Source organism: Rana temporaria, chromosome 10, assembly GCF_905171775.1.
Source record: "Rana temporaria chromosome 10, aRanTem1.1, whole genome shotgun sequence".
Classification (NCBI taxonomy): domain Eukaryota; kingdom Metazoa; phylum Chordata; class Amphibia; order Anura; family Ranidae; genus Rana; species Rana temporaria.
In genome coordinates, this window is record NC_053498.1 from 16,985,950 (window position 1) to 17,001,426 (window position 15,477).

Consider the following 15,477-nt stretch of genomic DNA (forward strand, 5'->3'; position numbering starts at 1 on the left):
GCTGTCTGTGTGTCCGTCTCGTTGTCTGAACATAAACATCTCCCGGATGGCATGTCCCCACCAGTCTCGGAGCTGTAAGAGGAGTTGTCTGTATTTAAGAAGCAGGAAGCTGTCCTGACCCAACCACGTTCTATAAATAGCTGCCGCGGTTCGCCTTCTATCTCTGGCCCCCCTGTTTCTAAATCCTGACATAGGAACAAACTTTTCCTCTGGCCCTCCCACGTGGCTGGGATTCCTGTCCCCGTGTCCCCCTCTTTCTTGGCGTCCGTTTTCTTCGCACTCTCAAATAGAATTCCTCCTGGCACCCTGCCCCGGCGACTTTCAAACACCAGCCGCGCCCTGGGACGGGGGCTCTTGTGTGAGAGCGAGGGAACCTTCTAAAAATACCTATCTGGGAAAAAAAAAAAGCACCCCAAGTGTATAAACGGATCCCCCCTCCCACTCCCCACCCTCGGCTCCCTCTCTTTCCGTTTCTAATTCCTGACGCGGAATCTTCTCCTTTGGGTCATGTTCCCTTTCGGAGTGAAGACTCTCAGCTCTTTCCCTCTCACCCTTTCTCCTCCTGTAAGTCATTACTTCTTCCCGTTTTTTTTTTTTGTCTGTTTTGTCTATAGATTTTATGTAACTTGAATACCGTGTCCCGGGTTTTCCAGAATGTTGTCCAAATGGAAGTGTCTACAAAGGAAAAAAAAAGTATGAGCCTTTCATCCCGGGGCTGTCCCTGGTATGGCACCATGTCCAGGGACAGTCCCGGGATGAAAGACTCGTTCCTTGGATTCACATTTTTTTTTTTCCTAAAAGGTCAGCTTACCCAAAAACTGTTTTTTTTTTATATATTTGGTAGATGCTGGAGAGAAAAACCATCTGACAGTTTCCTATATCTCTTGGGAATTGTGTTGACCTCTGCGATTTAGTTCTCGGGGGCCAGCACGTCTGCTGTGGTCATTATGAGGGGCTCCCACTGTCCCGGCTAGATTTTGTTTTATTGTTGAATATTGTGGAGAATGATACAAGCAAAGCTGGAACACATAAAAAGTGTCCGGGAACACCAAAAAAGTCCAAGGTGAACAGCGACAGTGTCAGGAATTATTACAGTGTGACCGGGCATATTTAGGAGGCACTAAATATGACGGTTCAGCCAACATTCTTCCAGGTCCCATGTGTTTCATGGCAGTAATTGATTCTCCGCTAGAGAATGTATAGTGAAAGCAACATTCACTGTTTTATTATTAGACCCCCCTCCAAGGCATAAAAGGAACCAGGGACTGACCCACCTATAATTAAAATATCACTTTTGGGTGGAAAGTTTCTTTAATACTGCTCACCAGTAACGCACAGAAAACTATTCTCTATGTGTTGGATTTAATTTGAACAGTTGTGTTGTTCTGTTTTAAAATCAATGTTTAGGAATATTATTTCAGGTGCACATGTATGGGCATATTTTCCTGGTCCTGCTCGTGTATGGGCATATTTTCCTCGTCCTGCACGTGTATGGGCATATTTTCATGGTCCTGCATGTGTATGGGCATTATTTCATGGTCCTGCATGTGTATGGGCATATTTTCCTGGTCCTGCACGTGTATGGGCATATTTTCCTGGTCCTGCATGTTTATGGGCATATTTTCCTGGTCTTGCATGTGTATGGGATTTTTTTTCCTGGTCCTGCATGTGTATGGGCATATTTTCCTGGTCCTGCACATGTATGGGCATATTTTCCTGGTCTTGCACGTGTATGGGCATTTTTTCCTGGTCCTGCATGTGTATGGGCATATTTCCCTTGTGCTGCACGTGTATGGGCATATTTTCATGGTCCTGCACGTGTATGGGCATGTTTTCATGGTCCTGCATGTGTATGGGCATATTTTCCTGGTCCTGGCTGCTAGAGAATATATGGTGAAAGCAACATTCACTGTTTTATTATTAGACCCCCCTCCAAGGCATAAAAGGAACCAGGGACTGACCCACCTATAATTAAACGACGGCTTTTTCGGTCCCTTTCAGCACACCTTGCATAAAGTGTTTAGTACTTTCATTGCACCAAGTAAAGTATTTACATCAGGAGCTAGATTCAGGTAGCTCTGCGCATAGTTTTGCCGGCGTAGCATATCGAATATACGCTACGCCGACAGCGCGCAGAGAGCCCAGAGCAGTATTCACAAAGCACTCGCCCCGTACGTTGCGGCGGCGTAGGGTAATATGGTCGGCGGAAGCCCGCCTAATTCAAAGTAGGCAGGTAGTGGGCGTGCTACATTTAAATTAACCGTGACCCCATGTAACCGCATATACTCCCTAAGATACGACGGCTCAATGCGAACGACGTGAACGTAACCTACGCACAGCCCCATTCACGTACGACTTAACGTAAAATTCGACGGCTGTTCCGACGTCCATACCATTTGCATGGGTAGCGCCACCTATAGCAGGGATAACTTTACGACAGACGTACGCCTTATGTAAACGGCGTAGATTACAGCGACGGGCGCAAGAACGTTCGTGAATAGGCGTATCTAGGTCATTTACATATTCGGCGCGTAAATCAATGGAAGCGCCCCTTGCGGCAAGCGTAAATATGCGCCCAAGATCCGACGGCGTAGGAGACTTACGTCGGTCGGATGGAGGCCAAATTCAGGCGTATCTAGTTAAGAGAATAGGGCGCATAGATACGACTGCACATTTGTTCACTTACGCTGCGTATCTGTAGATACGCCAGCGTAAGTGTTCTGTGAATCTAGCCCAATGTGTTTATTGGAGTCGTTTTTAACACCTTTGTATAGTGTGTGATCTGTATGTGTATTTTAGGTGTTACGAGCAATGAGGAGGTGTTGTAGTGCTCTGGTACCCAGGTCTGTACAAAATCTGAGATATTTTACCTTTATGTAGATTAGCAATGTAGCCCATTGCTCTATGTAAGCTGCAACTGTAGGTAAAAGATGGCACCAGAGTGTGAGTATGAACTTTTTTAGTATGATTACTGGAGACAAAAAGGTTTCTCCCTATAATTTCCAACAGTGTATAAGTTTTGTTAATGCTGTTCTGATACATAACAAGGATTCCCAGAGCACCGTGGGTTATCTCAAAAGACAGTATAGCAAACGCTGCCTGCTCTGAAGATTGTCTGACTTAAACCTTAGACTGAGTCTACTTGCAGAGCGTCCTTATTCACTTGAATGTGTTGCATTCCGTGGGAGTGGGCCAAGGCTGCGAAAGAAAGCATTGTGGCCATGGCATGTGTACACCTCTCTGCAGCTAAAGGTGGTGTGTCTCTGCAGCTGCTGATGTGAATGAGCCCTTAAAGTTGGACTTCTGCCAAGCAGTACTAGTGGGAGAGCCCTCACCCCGGCGGAGTCCAACTGCCACTATGCCCAAGGGGGGAGGGGGAGGGGGATGGCAACTGATCAAGAGAGCCCTAACCAAACTCAAAGCGCCACAAGATCTTGGAGCCTTGGGGCATACGTTATCCGCATGAGCCCTGCATGGGAGGGAGAAACACACCGGTCTCACGGGGAATATGGCCCCTCATACAAGGGGGTGGGGGATGGCTACCTATTAGACCCCAGTTCAATCTCTGACATTGTCTGACACTGCAGCGCGAGGGAGCCCACAGTCGTTGGATACCCCACCCAGGACCGGAGACTCATGGGCCCATGGGACATTGTTTAAGCTGCCCCCAGAGGCAGGCTGACTTGAATAATGCCTAAACAATATGGTGGATTATACCCACAGGGGTGGAGATAGACGAGTGAAACAGTTACTCAATGGGGCAGGCGGTATAGTAGAGCATCATATGTTGAGACCCAAAAGGGATGCTGTTCGAACACACATGTCATGGGGGGGAGAGGGGAGGAGGGCGGGTTGCTGGGATGGCCCTAGAGAAGCTGTTGTCCTGAATGTTATTATTGCTATGTTAGCTATGTTGGGACGGGGATCACCCCCCCCCCCACGTTGGGGGCTGTTAATGCTGTTGTTGCTTCCTTTTTTAAATATAAGTAGATATGATATTAGATTCCATGTTGCTGTGCAAAACTGGACCTCTCTGTTACCAACTACACCAAATGACATAATGATTTGATTGCAATGCCTTGCATAGATACCATCATTACTATGGGCCGGGGAAGGGGGAGACGGGACCCGGGAGCTCGCCTTGCTGGGCTCGTCTATCCACCTACCCACATAGGCCTACACTCGACTCCCGGTCTAAGACCGGCGAGTGTCATAGCCGTTTAGGCTAACTTAGATACCTTTTTTCTGGCCGCACACTCTAGTGCAGGCCTCCTAACTTAACTCTCTTTTCCCCGCTGTCCTTCAGTGGAGGAACTTTTCCTGCCCACTTCCTCTCTCTTCAGCTCTACCTCCTCTGAGAGATCCTAATCCACGACTTTGACCTTACCCCCCCCCCCTCCCCTCCCCTTACCCCGAGTTGCGAGCATGGACACGCTGACAGTAGTATCACTAAATGTCAAGGGGCTGAATATCCCGGAGAAAAGGAGAATGCTCCTACATGATATGCGCCGGATGAGGGCGGACGTGGTCCTACTCCAGGAGACACATTTTAGAAACAACAACCTCCCAGTATTAAAGAATAGATTTTATCCTATAGTTTACCATTCACAGTACACGGAGACAAAGTCTAGGGGGGTGTCCATCCTCATATCGGCCAAGGTCCCGTGGACTCTAGAAGGGATGAAAACGGACCCGGAGGGCCGCTCGCTATTCCTGAAGGGGCGCATAGGACAGACACAAGTAACAATCGCAAACCTCTACGCCCCTAACGACCGACAAGACAGGTTTCTCGCGGGGAGATTGACCCAATTGACGAGCTTTATGACAGGACAACTGATAATAGGAGGGGATCTCAACATCCCCCTGTCCCCGCTGGAGGATACCTCCGCTGGGCGGTCAGCTCTGTCGGTAGATCTCCGTAAACGGGTGCACGCAACGCTCCATGAGCATCAACTGGTAGATATTTGGCGTCTGACCCACCCGGGTGAGAAGGATTACACCTTCTTTTCGAAACCCCATCAATCCTACTCAAGGATTGACATGTTCCTGATCCCTCACCGGCACCTATCGGCGGTTAGAGAAACCCGGATAGGTAACATCACTTGGTCGGACCATGCGCCGATACAAATAGTATACGACTTGACGAACACCCTGACTGATCGAAGACACCCGTGGAGACTAAACGAGAGCCTACTGCAAGACAAAGACACTATGATAGAGGTTGTGAGGGAAGTGGGACACTATTTCAACACGAACGCCACCACAGACAGTGACCCGGGGGTGGTGTGGGAGGCCCACAAGGCAGTGGTGAGAGGGATACTTATTAAAAATGGGTCGCGGTTGAAGAAGCAGAGGACAGAGCAACTTGACAAGTTGCTACAGAAGCTGCAAACCCTTGAAGCACAACATAAACAGACTCAAACAACACAGATCACATCTGAGCTGAATACCACCCGCGGTCATATTACAGACCTACTGCGACACAAGGCCAAAGCGGCGATGCAGATCTGTAGGCGCACGATTTACGAATCGGGTAATAAGTGTGGGAGGATGCTAGCCCGAGCGCTCCATTCACAGAAATTAGCGTCGTATATACCGCATATTACTGCACGCAAGGGAGAGAAGGTGTCTGTCCCTCAGCAAATCTCAAACGAATTTAAAGACTTTTATCAGGACCTATACAATCTCCCGCCCACTTCCCCGACCCTAACTACGGACCGATCCCTGAACTACATCTCAGACTCCCGAATGCCGAAGCTGAACCCAGAGGTGAGAGAGTTGCTGGAAGAACCAATCACTATGATGGAGCTCCAGTCGGCTCTGAAGTCCGCTAGACCTGGCAAGGCCCCGGGCCCGGACGGTCTCACTGTCCCCTATTACAGAGCCCTGCTCCCGTCACTGGGAAACAAACTGCTGCACCTGTTCAACGCGGTGGGCGCGGGAGGGAAGTTCCACTCCTCCACACTTCAAGCTCAAATTGCGGTGATACACAAGGAAGGGAAGGACCCAGGCCAGTGCGGAAGTTACCGCCCCATATCACTCCTAAATTCTGACATTAAATTATTCACCAAGATAGTCGCCACGCGAATCCAACGACACCTCCCAGATCTAATACACCTTGACCAGGTGGGATTTGTGCCGACTAGGGAGGCTAGGGACAATACGACCAAAGTCCTGAACCTCCTACATGTCACCAACACTTCCAAGACGCCTGCAGTGTTTGTCGGTACGGACGCCGAAAAGGCGTTCGACCGAGTGAACTGGCAATTCATGTTCGCAACGCTCAGGCACATAGGGCTCGGACAGAAGATGATGGGCTGGATAGGAGCAGCTTATGTAGATCCCTCGGCCAGAGTACGGGCGAATAGCACTACATCAGACCCTTTCCCGATTTCGAATGGGACCAGACAGGGGTGCCCGCTGCCACTCTTCGCCCTAACACTTGAGCCCTTCCTGCAACATGTCAGGCGGAATCCTGACATCACGGGAGTAATCATAGGTAACTGTCAACATAAAGTCTCAGCCTACGCTGATGACATGCTTTTCTCCCTGACAAACCCGACAACCTCGCTGCCGAGTCTCCTACGGGAATTTGACACGTACGGTAGGCTTTCCAACCTAAAAATTAATATGACCAAATCTGAAGCGATGGCAGTGGGGATCCCCCAAGAGCTCTTGCAGTCTCTTAAACAACGCTTTGGTCTGAAATGGACAAGCACAGCCCTGACATACCTCGGGACCCGCATACCGCCCAAACTAAATGACATCTTTAAGCTCAACTTCCCCCCACTACTCCAAAAGGTACAGAAACAGCTAGATCAGTGGACCACGGGCCTTCATTCATGGTTTGGGAGGTGCAGCATCCTCAAGATGACAGTTCTACCTAAATTTACGTATCTACTACAGGCCCTCCCTATACATATACCGGCCGCCTATTTTAGACGAGTCCAGTCTGCGCTTGGATCGTTCCTATGGGCGGGCAGACACCCCAGGATTAGCAGGACTATACTCACCATGCCCAAGAACTACGGGGGCCTCGCAGTGCCCAATGTTAGAATGTACTACTACGCGGCCCAGTTGAACCGATTGGTGGACTGGTGCCGTCATGGACAGACCAAGCTCTGGCCGAGGCTGGAACAGGCGCAATGCGACGTACAGCTGAGGTCGGCCCCGTGGTGTCGGGACATGAAGCCAAGCGACGTGAACAGGCACCCACTTATCAGTAACACTATCACGGTGTGTTCCGGGCTGATGGCACGGTTCCGCCTGTCATCGGATGCCTCCCCCTTGCGACCCATTTTGGGCAACCCATCCTTTACCCCGGGCCTGACAGATCCCAGGTTTCGCGAACTGAGAGACTCGGGCCTGTCCCAGGCCTCACACTTTAGCGTCGCAGGCCGTTGGAGAGCGACGGCCGAGCTGACGGACCCTGCGGGTCAGTATAGACTGGACTTTTTGAGAACTGGACAGCTGAGACATTTCCTGCGAACGCTAGAACCACCCACAGAAGTCGGTCGCGTACTTACGCCCCTGGAGGAGATATGTTCGGAGTCAGAGCCCTTACCGCACGCTCTGTCGTTGATGCACACGATTCTGATAACACCATCGGATGACTACCGGATCCCGTGCCTGGGTAAATGGGAAAGGGATCTGGAATGCCACTTTACGCCGGCTCAGACGCAACGTATACTCAGATTCACACACAAGTCGTCGATCTGTGCGAAAACACAGGAAACAAACTTTAAGTTGCTGACGAGGTGGTATAGGACCCCAGACCTACTACACCGTCTGTTTCCGTCGGTACCGGACACCTGTTGGAGGTGTCAGGCTGATAGAGGCACCTTGCTGCACATATTTTGGTCATGCCCACGTCTACAGACATACTGGAGCGAAATTCGGCGAATAACGCAAATGTTCTCGGATCGGACGGTCCCGAATACACCGGCGTACTTCCTCCTGCACGTGAACGATACCCCGACTCAGACATACAAAAAATCGATAGTTCGCCACCTATTAAATGCGGCGAAGGCGTGCATACCGCTCTGCTGGCGATCCCCACACCCACCGTCGGTTGCTATGTGGCTACAGAAGGTTGACGACATTAACATAATGGAAGACTTGATACTGACAAAACAAGACAAGACTGAACTGTACACTCAGACGTGGAGGCTATGGAACTCTTTCAAGTACTCCGAAGAGGGCCAATCCCTCAGGGGGAGCCCCTAGAGGGTGACGGCCGGGGACTAGAAACGTAGGGAATGAAAAGCAAACAGCTGGAATGGGCTCCTGGAGTGGGCCACTGAAGCCCGAGGGCAACCCGACATTGAGAAGGCCATGCTCGCGACTTCCCCCCCCCCCAAAACCCCCCCCCCCCCTTTTTTTGTTTTTTCTTCTCTTTCTCTCCCCCCCCCCCTTTCTAGTACAGCTTTCTTGCTGTACACCCTGGACTCTACGCTCTCTAGATGCTTTTTGTGCGACTCTCGCACTCTACTTTCTCGCTCTCTTTAACTTACTCATACTTAGAAAACGGAAAATGGGGAGAGCTGTGTTTGCTGGACCCCACGGGTTTCTTATGCCCCATCGGCTCTGGACTCTAGCTAGGAGTTGAGCGGAGACGGAACGGATGGGGATATGGGGATGGGAGACCGGAGGGACATGACCGGGTAAGACGACCCAGATGGTTACGCCAGGTACTAGCCCGGCAATGGTGTCCCTTCCTGTGCCCCAGATATCTGCCCTTTACTATGTTATTCAACATCTTTAAATGTAATGTTACAATGATTGTAATGACACTGTTGGGGTCCATGTGGACCAGTTTTCTTGCTGTGCATAAATAAAAAATTTAATAAAAAAAAAAAAAGTTGGACTTCTCATTACATTCTATCCAGCACATGTATGGGCATATTTTCCTGGTCCTGCATCTGTATGGGCATATTTTCATGGTCCTGCACGTGTATGGGCATATTTTCCTGGTCCTGCACGTGTATGGGCATATTTTTCTGGCCCTGCATGTGTATGGGCATATTTTCCTGGTCTTGCACGTGTATGGGCATTTTTTCCTGGTCCTGCATGTGTATGGGCATATTTTAATGGTCCTGCATGTGTATGGGCATATTTTCCTGGTCCTGCACGTGTATGGGCATATTTTCATGGTCCTGCATGTGTATGGGCATATTTTCCTGGTCCTGCACGTGTATGGGCATTTTTTCATGGTCCTGCACGTGTATGGGCATTTTTTCATGGTCCTGCACGTGTATGGGCATATTTTCCTGGCCCTGCATGTGTATGGGCATATTTTCCTGGTCTTGCACGTGTATGGGCATTTTTTTCTGGTCCTGCATGTGTATGGGCATATTTTCCTGGCCCTGCATGTGTATGGGCATATTTTCCTGGTCCTGCATGTGTATGGGCATATTTTCCTGATCCTGAACGCGTATGGCCATATTTTTCTGGTCCGGCAAGTGTATAGCCATATTTTCTTGTACCGGTATTTAGAAGCATATACCAGCGTACAGCATATTTTATAATTCAATCCTTTGGGCAGAATTGCACACCAACTGGGGCTCTCTGGCACCCCAAATTCAGCCATATTGTATGCCCTATGCCCATACGCCTGCAAATACGTTGGTGTACAGGGGCCTTTAAAGGAAGAGTTTTGGCACAGCTGAAGTTCGACTGGTTTCAAGAAGGAACCTTTGTCTGTGCACCACAGGCGTGCGATTTAGACATCAAACATAGAGGTACGCCTGGTCAGGATTGCAGCCAAGTTTGAAGAAGGAAGATTGTCAGGGGACTTGTCACAACTTCCATTGCCGAAATACCGCACAGGATCCATAAAATCCCTACCCTGTGTTCTGTAAGCCACAGCAGAGCCTCCTGCTAAAGGGAGGCTCACCTTGCTGAATGCCCGGACTGCTAGAATGTGACAGACTGAATTGATTCGACTATGCTTTAAAAAACCCTCAAACTGGCATACAGTTGAGAACCTTTAATCCGATCTGAATTAGTATCTGTATATTGAATTCAATGAAGGGGCTGCTATAAAATATATAAATACGTTGTGTCCATGTTTCAGGATGATTGACAGACATTTATGTAGACATGACATTCATTTCTCAACCAGGGTGCCGCCAGTATGAGACTCGGTTTGCCTTGGGTGGATGAGAGGGCTCTGTAAACCAAAATAGGGGGCTTTGTGGTGGTGATGATGGTGGACTCTGATGTATTAGAGACACTCTAATGCAGGGGTAGGCAACCATAAAGAGCTGGAGATCTACATGAACAACATGCGAGAAATCAAGGATCGCCCCCCTCACACCTTATTTAAAACTTTAAGTGCCGTACTACCGTGTCATAATCGCGCGCATTGCACGCCAATCAAGCGTTTAAGTCAGAAGGTGAGGAGGCAACAAATCGCCTTCTCTCCGCCTTCTCACCACCTGTCAAACACACTCGGATCGCTTTTCAGAGGAGCAGCAGTACCTGCTGCACTTGTAAATGAGTCCTTAGTTGCATTCGGCAGCGGCCCCCCTAGGGCTCGTTCATAGGTAAAGTTGGAGGGGGGGTGGTAAAACCCTGCAATTCAATCGCATTTTACCTCCCCCAATCCCTAGCCCTTCTAGTTGCTGAGGCAGCAGACAAAGGTGTACACATGCCACCAGGCCCGTCGCTACAGGACAGGCAAAACAAACAATTGCTTGGGGCCCCGAGCTGGCCTGGGGCCCCCAACTTCCCCTTCCCAGGCTGTAGCTTGGCCGAGCTCCTCTTCCTTCCTCCTGGAGTCCCGTCAGTCCGGCCCGGTACCGCACGCGGTACAGGAGATTTTGTTTCCTGTTCCCGGCCGGACTGACAGGAAGTGCACACTGAGTGCTCACTTCCTTTCAGTCTGGCCGGGAACACAGGAAACTGAATCTCCTGTACCGCGCGGTACCCGGCCCAGGCATCTGATAGGGGGCTGGGGACCCATAATGATAGAACACCGGACTGACAGGAGGAAGAGGAGCTCGTCCACGCTACATCGGCAGCCTACAGGGAAGATGTGGAGGTGAGATTAGAAAAACATAGGGACGGGGGGGCGGGAGTAAGAACATGGGTTTAAAAAATTAGTGTAGCGCTAAACATAGGCTTTGCGTGCGGGGGGGTGCTTGGGGCCCTCAAATTCCTTCAAACGGCCCTGCATGCCACAGCAGGATTTAAGCCCCTGTTGCTTTTGGTGGGTGCAACTGCGACATGTGTACACCCCTGGCCACTGCAGCTAAAGGGGGTGAGGTTGGGGTAGGGGGTCTATGGCAAAGCGCAGCTAACCAAGGAAAGTTACAGATGCACTGTGCTGCACTGTGCTGCACTGTGTGGTGCAGGTAAACCCCAGAATTTCAATGTGAAAGCAGCCTTATAGGGGGCTCAGAACAGTAAGTGATTTGTGTACATTTGCAGTATGGGGGGTGGTAAAACCCCATAGTTAAAGGGGTTGCATGAATCTATCTATGGTCGCATGAATCTATCTATGGTGATTAGAGCAGTGCAGGAAGGATGCACCGCCACTTATCCTCACCGGGCCCCACTTGGCTGTGGGCCCCATAGCGCCCGCGTGGGTCGCTATGGCGGTAGTTCCGCCCCTGCCAGGGGGCTTACAAACATGTAGACATCTTTATGTAGACATAATGGATCTGCCCTACACTCCAGTTGATCAAGCACAGGACTACGTCATTTATTCCCAGCCAAGGTTCCATGGATGCCTAGGGTTCTTCCAAAGGTTGCTAGGGGTTGCATGAGCTGTGGCTAATTGACCTCTCATTTGATGGCACCTGCGTAGTTCCAGGGCCCATGCCACTTTTAAGAATCAATGGCATGACATCAATGATGACCCTATCTCTAAGGGTGGCATTCTGATCATCACGGTAAAGGGGCATTCAACCCACTGTCTCCCAATGAATTGATTTTAGCAGGGATTCCCCAAGACCTGAAAATTATTTCAAGGGCTCCTCTAATGCCCCGTACACAGGAGCGGTTTTCCCGTCTGAAAAAAAAAACGATGGTTTCCCCGACGGAATTCCTCTCAAGCCTGCCTTGCATACACACGGTCACATAAAAGTTCTCTGAACTTTCGAGCGTTAAGAACGCGGTGACGTACAACACTACATCGAGGCGAGAAAAATAATTTCAATGCTTCCGTGCATGCATCGAATTGTTTCTAAGCGTGCGTGTTTTTTTTCCCGTCGGAATTCCATACAGAACGGTTTTGCCGCTAGGATTTTTTCCTGACGGGAAAAAAGAGATCCTTCTCACTTTTTTTCCCAGTAGTTTTCCTGTAGGAAAAAAACAGATGGAGCATACACAGGGGCCCAGATTCAATAAGATTTGCGCGATATTTGCGTGGGAGCAGGGCAACGATTTTGCCCTGCACCCACGCAAATATTTTGCACTGCCCTCGATTCACGGAGCAGTAGCTCCGTGACTTGCGAGGGCGCGCCGGCAAATTTGCCCGGCGTAAGCGCGCGCAAGTTAAATGATCCCGCCGGGGGCGGGAATCATTTAAATTAGGTGCGCTCCCGCGCCGAGCGTACAGCGCATGCTCCGTCGGGAAACTTTCCCGACGTGCATTGCGGCAAATGACGTCGCAAGGACGTCATTTGCTTCAAAGTGAACGTGAATGGCGTCCAGCGCCATTCACGAAGCACTTACGCAAACGACGTAACATTTGAACGTCGCGACGTGGGAGCGGCGGTATACTTTAGCACAGGCTGCCCCTGCTATTAGAAAGGGCGGCCTTGCGCTAAAGTAGCCGTACGGAAACTCCGTACCTGGCTTGCGCGGGGCCCGCGCAAGATTGTGAATCAGTGGTAGTATGCAATTTGCATACTACACGCTGATACACAATGGGAGCGCCCCCTAGCGGCCCCCGCAAGAATGCAGCCTAAAATCTGCGAGGCATAAGAGCCTTATGCCGCGCAGATTTTAGGCTGCAGCCGGTGTAACGAGGTTCCTGAATCAGGAGCACTCGTTACACCGGAGCAAGTAAGCAATTGCGCCGTGTTACTCATGGTTACACGGGCGCAATTGCTTCTTGAATCTGGGCCAGGGTCGGGATTCCCAGCCAAAAGCTCTCATCGGCCTTTTTCCAATGGGAAAACCGGTCGTTTGTACGGGGCATAAGGTATCAAAAGTTAAGAGAGGCTTGTCCAAGCTCTCCTGCAAAAGGACCACGAGAGGCTGATTCCGAGTCAAATTTAGATACTTAAAACGCTTGCTTAAGAAATATACATTTAAGGTATATTGATAATTAAAGGGAATGCCTTTTAAATCTGCTCGAAGTTCAATTTTAAATATGTATAATCATCATAAAAAAACAACTTAAATAAAATCGACTGCAAACCATTATGGTTTCCCTTTATTTCCCACATGTGCCCTAAATTTTTAGTAAATGCTCCAGAAACATCAACTTGACCTGAGCAATAGCAGCAGTAAACAATTAGGGCCCATAATATGGTCAATTCTCCAGAAAAATGGAAGCACATGTCAGAGACAAAGCAAAAGCTCCTCTAATGTCCCTTTAATGGGAAGGTTTTTAAATTATACATCAGGCGTTTTACTCTCTTGGTCATTCAGTATGGATACACATGGATTCTCAGATTAGGTAGAAGGATCTAAACCTTTGGACGAATGGCAAATGAAAGGTTATTTTACGAAGCTGGAAAAATCTCAGCCATGTAACATTTACCCTAATATTGTAGCCCAACCAGGGCTGATCCTAGGGTCACAGACGCCTGGGTGCAGAAAGATTTCTGGGGCCCCCCACATGGGCATGGTCATCTCACTAACTCCTCCCCTTTACAAATGTTTCTATGGCTATGACTTAAACACAGAGATGCTTCCCTAAGAAGTCTTCATTAGGGTCCACCATCAGAGCCCCCCACATCAGGTGTCCCTATCAGAGCCCCCCACATCAGGTGTCCCCATAGATCAGTACTTGTCCAATAGATCCATGTAGCTCGGGCGTGCTGGGAGCAGAAGCACATTACAGGGGGGCGGGGCATACGTGGCATCTTTGGTTACTTGGAGGGTGGCACTCTGAGAGCATTTCTGGAAGTGCATGGGATGATTGGCAGCAGCTCCAGCCAACCCAGAAGCCTCTCATCACACCGCCTATGGGAAAAGAGCCGACACACGCAGAGGGGGCGGGGCAGAAAGGAGACTGCTCCATTCACACCGGACAGAATTAATTAGTGAAGCCTAGTACCAGAACGTGTTCTAGTACTATGCTCCGCTGTGGTACCAAACCCAGGTTCCGAGGACAGCGGGAGGTATGCGCTCTTGTCAGTTGCCAGCGGAGAGAGCAAGCGGGATGGGGAACCGCAGCACCCGCTACATGCGCTCCGCCTCTGGACACAGACAAGGAGGAGGGAGGGGAGCACTTTGGAGCTACGGTGTCCCCACCTCTGCGGCGCCTGGGTTCGGAGCACCCTGTGCACCCTGCCTAGGATCGGCCCTGAGCCCAACTAAAAGCTGAATTACAATCTTTTGTTATGATTTACCGTATTTATCGGTGTATTCCGCACACTTTTTTGCCCTGAAATTCAGGGCAAAATCGTGGGTGCGTGATATACGCAAATACCCGCTTCCGGCGCTGAGTTTGAACTACTGCGCCGGCATATACCGAGCGCAGTACACTCGTGTATAGTCGGGCAGGCTCGGCTCCTCTCGCAGTCACGTCCTGGAAGTACAGGAGTGTCGTGCTCGCCCCCGCCCTTGGACTACATGAGAGTCAGGACGCCCACTAACACACAGCTCCTTTCTCTATCTGCAACGTAGAGAGCGTCCTGACTCTCCTGTAGTCCAAGGGAGGGTGCGAGCACGACACTCCACACCAGGGAGAAAGCCTTGCATTACTGTGTGGAGTTACAGACAGAAGAACAGAAATTTCTCAGAAGAAATAAGGACATTTAAAAGCAAAATGGAAGGATGAGGTAAGTGAGGGAGGACTGCACTAAGGTAAAGGAAGCTATTTAGGAAAAAAAAATTGTACCTTTACAACCCCTTTAAGCCTCATACACACGCTCGGATTTTCCGCGGACAAAGCGTAGGACTTTTGTCCGAAGGGCGTTGGTCGTGAACTTTTCTTGCATACATAGTTACATAGTTAGTCAGGTTGAAAAAAGACACAAGTCCATCCAGTTCAACCACAAAAAAAATAAAAATAAAAAAACAAAATAAATAAACAAACAAAATAAAAAACACAATGCAATCCCATACACCCAACTCCATACCCACAGTTGATCCAGAGGAAGGCAAAAAACCCCAGCAGAGCATTTGCTGCAGCAGGGGAAAAAAATCCTTCCTGATCCCCCTGAGAGGCAATTGGATTTTCCCCGGATCAACTTTACCTACAAATCTTAGTACTCCGTTATATTCTGTACATTTAGGAAAGAATCCAGACCTTTCTTAAAGCAATCTACTGAGCTGGCCAGAACCACGTCTGGA

At 49.6% G+C, this 15,477-nt stretch overlaps 1 protein-coding gene across 1 annotated transcript in view; it reads left to right on the top strand.

Annotated features, from left to right (window-relative positions):
- Positions 1-484: 484 nt before the first annotated feature.
- Positions 485-15,477, top strand: part of ERF (ETS2 repressor factor) — a 157,951-nt gene continuing 142,958 nt past the window's right edge. Inside the window, exon 1 of the mRNA XM_040327306.1 lies at positions 485-564. The gene's annotated coding sequence lies outside the window, so the exon portion shown is untranslated. The remainder of the gene's footprint in view (positions 565-15,477) is intronic.